Genomic DNA, 6,654 nt, shown 5'->3' with positions numbered 1-6,654 from the left:
AAATAAAAATCAGAGCTCACAAAAGATTACGAAATATAATCATCATAGAAAGCCATAAACCGGTAGTAACAATAGATACAGACATTACCAGAAATATGATAACAGCAACAATATTGAACATTTGACAAAGATGGAAGAACTATTTTCAGCCATAATGAATTTTTTGAATAGATAAACGACCTTGCACCATTATGCAGCAGAAACATGAAGACCTAGTATCAGGTATTTTAATGCCATTTATAATATTTCAATAATGAATAACCTACAATCAGTGGGTAGATCCACGTTCAAATTTATTACGTCGAACATCTATGATAGTTTAGAACATAAAATTAATGATAGTAGTTTTATAGATAGCATTAACACTTTTGATTTTATAAGTTTAGTAGAAACAAAAACTAACATTCATTCCAAATTAGATATCCCAAACTACAACTACTTTCACTCATTCAGATCAACAAAACATAAAAATGCTCGCTCACACTTTGGCGGCGTAGTCTTATACTACAAAAATATTTACAAACATGGTATAAAACAAATGGAAAGTAGTTGCGAAGATTTTATTTGGATGCTACTTGATAAAGGGGTATTTTACTTAGAATTTTTTTTTTCCTATGCACGATCTACATGAGCCCTCAAACCTCTAGTATTTTCAGTTGGAAAGATACTAATCTCTACCAGCTTTTAGAAAAGGATGTTAAAAAATATGCAAAATTTGGCTCTATAATTTTTACAGGTGATTTTAATGCACGTACTACCGGTAAGATGGAACAAGATGTGGCTATGTAAAATAACATTGATTACCACTCATCGAAGCCAAATTATACATTCAGTCAGACTGCCTAACCGGTGCTTATACCAGGATTTAGTTGCAGCACTGTGGTCTGTGGTTACAGCTTCATTTTCCGAGTAATCACAAGAAATTGACATTACAATAGAAAATAAAAGACTGGCACTCCCATACAATTAATAGCAAGTAAAATTCCTGGAATTGAAACATAGATTTTGAAGTCACTGGTGTAGGCATTGAATAACTTCAAGTTGGCATAAAGACGAGGTAGTTTATTTAATCAGTGCTGAACTAGAGGTTGAAATTATAATTAAGTTCGTTGTCATATAATTTGTTTATTTAAATTTCTCCTGAATTTTGAGGTGTGGTTACATTGTGTATGGAGTGGTAGGGTTGGGTGTCATAATTTTTTCATTTTCAACTCTCATGAAATCACACAGAATTTCACTTAATTTATTTTCGATGAAAAGTTTTCAAGCCTACGGTGTGAATCAAATTTTCACTGTGCTGTGTCAAGTCTCAATAGAGTACGAGGGAAATGGCATTTTCACTGGAATTTATTTTAGCGGAAAAATGTTCACAGTGAAAGGAAGTATTCCACATTATTACATATATACTGCAGTTTATTTTGATTCGTCCCTGAAATCAAAATCGGTACTTCCACACCCCATATGCAAATGAGGTCTGAGAGCGAATAAAGTAGTCCGTTCAGGGCTCATACCACTAATTGAATTTCTATAGACGACAATGTTAACATATGACGAGATTGCTATATGAAAATGACGAAGAAAGTTGAAAATATGGCTCAAAAATGGGAAATCAACATGCCAGTAATCAACCATATGAAAAAAACTAACATGTTGGCCAGCTCAAACTCTTGCAAATCTCAGGTAAACAAGACACACCTACTGTATTTGGATTGCACCAAGAGAAATCACTGGAAAAACACCAAGATTAGAACATCCATTACACACAGAATAAACCCACAGGTACACAGCCGCTAAGTAGTAAACAAAAGACCACATGTTGGTCTCATCTCTGACTCAGATGATTACGCCCTCAAACAGGGAGCACCTGAGAAAAATAATATTTAAAAAATTTCATTGGTTCTTGCTGGGCATTTAAATTCTTGCTGGGCTACGAGCAGCCATTGGTTATATAGTGGCATGAGACCTTCAAGAGTAGCGTTTTTCGTAACATAGCAGAAATAAACATTATTTAGAAGTACGATACTTTACGTTTGGGTACATGAATATATTTGCCGAGTGAAATGAAATTTGAACAACAGTAATGGTACTTCTAAGCAGTAACTTATTTTGACTAAAACTAATTTGCATATCACCCATGCAATGATGTTTTTGGAATTTTCACGGTCAATATGCAAATGAACATGGTATTGGCGATTCGCTCCACTTGGATTGCCCTTAAAATCACTTTAATTTTGTGTATCTGTGTGTGTGCGTGATTTCTAGTGTTTTCACGTATTAATTCTTCTGTGATTTGTTTGGCTTGGCCGATTTCGCTCAAACTTAGCAGGTAGGTCACACCTTCACCCTAGTTATCAGGAAATGTATCTCCTACAAATTTTGGATACAACACCTCAGACATAGCTCATTTTGCTCAGCTTGAGTGTGGGCACAAAGTTACTATTGGTAAAATCTGAAAACAAATTCTGACCACCGTTTCCATGGAAACAGCCAACAACTTAATTTTTTAATACCTTCACGCCAAATGTATCACACCCTACATTTCTATGATTAAAAAGCATGGACGTAGCTCATTCTAATCCGCTTGAGTGTGGGCAACAATTTACTGAGATTTTTTTTGGCTTGGCTAATTTTGTTTATAATTGACAGGCAGGTCGTACCGTCACTAATTGGCAAAACAATCCTGGTCCACAGCTACCATGGCAACAGCCAAAAACTGTTTTTTGAATATTTTCGACCCCAAATTTATTACCTCCCACTAGTCTTGTATTCATGCCTTTTATTTTGGCTACGTTGCACACCGTAAGAGATCACCGATGCCGACATTGTTACACTGTATCAACGTAATCCCGACGCAACTTTGAACTTTGAATGAACTGTAAATGCTGCCTGCAATCTAGAAATACTATCGGTTGGAAATAATAAATTTAAGGGATTGTTCAGTTACTCTGGCCTAGGGGGGGGGGTCGGCAGATTCCATTTTGTCAGCTGTAAATCTCAGTTGACCCACCCCTATCAACAACAAAAAGTGGGCGACCCCCTAACATTATATTTTAAAACATGCTGACACCCCCCCCCCCGAAAAACAAAGAAACATTAACAGTTTTGGCTCTGACATGATTACAAAATGTATGATGTGCATTGAAAATATCGTGGTTTGCCGTAATTTTTAGTGTTTGCATTTAATAGACCAGTCACCTTAGGAGGGGAGGGGAAGCATAAAGCCAAAAAAAACGACTACAGAAAAGGCTGCAGGAAGTAGGGAAATCTATGCTGCTAAAGATAGTAAATAAAAACAAAGCTGTGGAGTACTCACTTGATAAACGCCCTTATAAGATAGGAAAAGAGGATTTGAATCTAGGCGGTTTGAAAACTAATTTGGATTTAATATATCTTTCATATCTTATAGACCAGGAAAGCTTTACACCTGAAGCACCTGATTTTTGTATAAATTTGTGTTGGATTTTGGTATTTTACAGAGCAAAATATGCATATTTAAAAGTTAAAAAAACAAAAAAAACTATTTATTTATATACATGAATCCATTTAACTTTTTTGATTTGCTGAACAAAAACTGTCACTGCTCTTTGTACTAATTGCTGTGTTTTTCCGTCTCCAGCTACAATTGGATAAATCCAGTAAATATCTTATACAATGGTGACTTCAGACTTTTTAATAAAATAATCTGATATTACATGGACTTGGGATGTGTTCAAAACATAACTGTATAATTGCATGGGGCACTGCCGCATTGCATAATCTGTTAGTTATTTGTCAACTTCATCCCCAAAATATTTAGCCTATAACATTTTTTGCATCAACAAATTTATAGGCAATATGGGTAATAGTTATTATTAAGAACACGTTTGTACGATTAACTTTTTAATCTACTGTTCTGAAATAAAATTTAAAAAAATATATGCATAAGCGCGTGTGTGAATTGTGGAAAACAGGGTGACCCCCCATTCGCAAAATCAAAAACAGGGTAACCCCCCTACTGATCCACCCCCAGGCCGAAGTAACTGACCAATCCCTAACAACAGCATACGTCCTAGCAATAAAATAATTTGACTTCTAAGGACTGAATGTTTTTTTGCGAACTTTGTATACGGTGCCCGGTTTTAGTTATAAACCGACGTTAGCTTCACGTTCATGTCCTACCATGGCAACAGCCAAAAACATATTGTCTTTATTGTTTTTGACTTGTTTTATTTTTTTTAAAAAGTTTTTATTTTTTGTTTTATTTTTTAGATTGTAGTTTTTTTTTTAATTTCTTTCTGTAAGACCCTTTTTATCCTTTCCTAAAGATTTTATGCGTCTAATAAAAAATAAATAAATAAATATATTGCTAGTTTTTTTTAGTGGAGTGGATCGCCAACCGGCTTGTTTTCATTGGCAAAATCGTTCAGCAACATGTTTGGCATAATAGGTGTACATCACATGGACTACTACGATTGAGAGAACTTTATTTATGTTGAATGAGTTTTATAAACCCCGAAGGGCTCTTGGAAGATCCACCCGCAGTAAAATTAGCGATTGCCATGGAGGCCAACCATCAACATCAAAATCCCAGGAGGTTTCTGCTGGCGACGTTACCCAGTTCCAAATAAAGATTACCAACGCCAAATAAGCAACATTTTAACCGGTAATCAAGATTAATTCAATCCACAAGTGAAGTTGTAGCGTGAAGCTCAGCGACTACTGCTGACAACGTAAGTCATGCTTGCGTGCCTTCACCATTGTATTCAAACGAATCACGTGGTGTGCCGTTCTCTTTCGAACCCGGGATTCGATCAATAGGGGAGTTTCAGTAAAAAAAAAAACATTGCAAATCATGCAAATTCAACATTTTCAAACCAGTATACTAAAACAGAAATGCTCAGCGATTCAAAAGAAGGATAGATGTTACTTTTCATTATACACATCTCTGTTGATACAATCCCTCACATATTCTATTCCCAGTTATACCTGCGTAAATGGATTAGCCTCTTTTGATGTTGACATTCAGACGAAAATCACGTGACAGACTGTTAAAATTGGCTGTTGCATACACTTTCGCCAGTCTGGAAAATGTGTTTAGTTAGCTCTCATTCAAGTAACAATGCAGATTTCCCAGTGGGAGTGAAACTATTCGACTCTGCCATTAAAAAATAGGGGTGTTTTGAGCAAAAAACGAATAACCCTGGAGTGCACACAACACACTGAATTTCGGAACAAATCTTGCATTATTTACAGCAGCAGAATACCACAGAAAAATCAGACGAAGCATGGAAACACTATATATATGTATTTCGGCCTGAACCCTCTCTATTGCAATTCCAGGAATTACCCCCATATGTGCAACCATTTTCCACCTTGGTACCACCCAAGCCTGAAAACAAAATCTTAATACCACGCTGAAGCGTTTGGTAATAAGCAACCTAAAAAATGGAAAATCGCCCGGAATAGATAAAATCACCAATGAAATGATAAAAGCAAGTAGAAACATACTGATAAATGAAATCCAAACACTGTTTAACCTAATATTGGAAAGTGGCCATTTTCCTAGCTGTTGGGATATGGGAATAATAACCCCAATCCATAAAAAAGGGGATAAAACAGACCTCAACAATTACAGAGGCATAACCCTTATAAATACCATGAGTAAATTATTTACACTTGTTCTAAAACAGAGACTCCTTGATCGCATTGACAAGGAAAAAATTATAATTAAAGAACAGGTTGATTTCCTACCTAAATTTAGTTCAAGTGACCATATGATTGTTCTAACCAGTCACTTACAAAATATTTATGCAAATGAAACCAGGGTAATTTTACTGTTTCTTTAAATCTATGTAGTTTTCTTTATATTTCTCGTTACTACGGGCCCGTGCGTTATTTATTATGGTAACCCGTATTTGTGACGTCATGGAAAAGTTTTGGTCTCATGATCGACGCCTGTTGAGACGCGCTACAATGATTGGTGCGTCCCATGATGTCACGCGACTCGGCGCGCAAGAGAAGAGGGTGCAGGACACAGACAAAGATGGCAGCAGCCGAAAACGGGATTGTGTTGGAACCGTGAACACGAACGTGTTCTGGAAAGCACCAAGTCCCGTACTGCGAAGAAACCAAAGTGACTGTCAAACTTGCATTGCACCAAATTTGTGGACGTACAGCGTTGGACTGTGTCGTCGATGACCGAATTGATGCGACTCAGGAACTGATCGATGAGCGGTGAGTGATCTTTTGCAACGTACGGCTCAGGGAACTTGACGTACATCAGATCGAGGAGCCTAGAATCATCAGGAGTAGTTGTGATTTCCTGAGTGACCGTGTTCTCTGGCGACGCCATTGCGTCATCATATTTGTTTTTTTTTTACCCACGAAAATATACGTGTGGGTTTGAAGACTGGATTTTTTGAAGACAAGCATATCGGTGAGTACAGCATTACTGTGGGTATTCGTCATTCGTATCGCGATTGATATTTACTGGTTGTATTCACGCTTTTTTCCCTGTATTTACCGTATTTCCATTTTGGTGTTGCTTAAGAGACGTGAATGCCATAGAATGAGTGACAGTGAGATGGATGATATTAAGAAAGAGTTTGTCGATGTGGGTGTAGTCGGGGGAGAGGGTGCGATACCCCCTATCGCCACGCCTGTTTACACTCTTAG

The sequence above is a fragment of the Saccoglossus kowalevskii genome, chromosome 7, assembly GCF_978046115.1.
Source record: "Saccoglossus kowalevskii chromosome 7, keSacKowa6.1, whole genome shotgun sequence".
Classification (NCBI taxonomy): Eukaryota; Metazoa; Hemichordata; class Enteropneusta; family Harrimaniidae; genus Saccoglossus; species Saccoglossus kowalevskii.
The sequence above is the reverse complement of the archived record's forward strand: the minus strand, read 5'-3'. Positions refer to the sequence as shown.